Below are 1,087 nucleotides of genomic sequence, written 5' to 3'. Positions count from 1 at the left end.
AGCCGCTGCCCGCTCATCCTTTGGCAGGGAGTGCCGGGCATCGTTAAGCCCCGCCCCCTCGAATGCTGGATTTCTATTGGTCGAGGCGGTTATTGTGAATTGGGTGGAATTGGCTAGTGAATTCTGGAAGCTTCTACTATAGCGATTGGCGGACGTCACGGGCCTGGCGTCTGATTGGCCAGTGTTCCGGCCTGTCACTAAATCCCGCCCATATCATTTTCATTGAGAAAACGTGACGTCACGAGGATGCTGAAAAATGCCGCATGTCCCATAAACCAGTTCATGGTCCCATCTTCAGCTATCACGTTCTAAGGAAACATTCAATTGTTGGCCATATAGGTATAATTTCCATCAAGATAATGGAAACACTTTGCCTGACCTCAAATGACCCTATTGTTAGGCTAGGTTCATGTCACAGACCACCACTCTGCTCTAAAAGCAGTGGTCTGCATAGCTATAGTTTGTATACTTACGGGGCTGGCTCCAGGTTTTAGTAGGCCCTTGCAGAGCAGCTCATGCAGCAGAAACTACTGACACCCAGTGTAACAGCTGGACGCCCACTGTGATCACACCAGGAAGGTCTCCTGCAGCTCCCAACTTTTGCATCATAAGGCTAAGTTCACACACAGTATTTTACTCAGTATTTTTTTCAACCAAAACCAGTAGTGGCTTGAAAACTAACATATGCAAATCTTTCCATTGTAGTTTTTCTTCTGTCATTTCCATTCCTGATTTTAGCAACAAATACTAATACTGGTAGAAATACTATGTGTGAACATAGCCTAAATGTTAAAAGCAATGGGTGAAACCTGGGAGAATAGCTGACATTCTAGAGCAGGGGTCCTCTACTGGCGGACCGCAGAGGCCAGCTGTCCGGATCCCGGCTGCAGCTCCGTATACCTGTATATTGAGCTGCGCTGCTCCCCTTTGCATAGTAACTACGAGCGCTCGTAACGAGCGCTCATAGTTACTGTGCAGGAGCAGCACTGACAGAGAGGGAGCTATTGGCTCCCTCCCTGTCAGTCACTCTTGTGGCCGCAAAGGTCACAAGGGGAGAGCGGCCTCTAGTGACGGCTGCAGTGCAGCC

This window comes from Dendropsophus ebraccatus, chromosome 4 (assembly GCF_027789765.1).
Source record: "Dendropsophus ebraccatus isolate aDenEbr1 chromosome 4, aDenEbr1.pat, whole genome shotgun sequence".
NCBI classification, from domain to species: domain Eukaryota; kingdom Metazoa; phylum Chordata; class Amphibia; order Anura; family Hylidae; genus Dendropsophus; species Dendropsophus ebraccatus.
Note: the sequence above shows the minus strand (reverse complement) of the source record.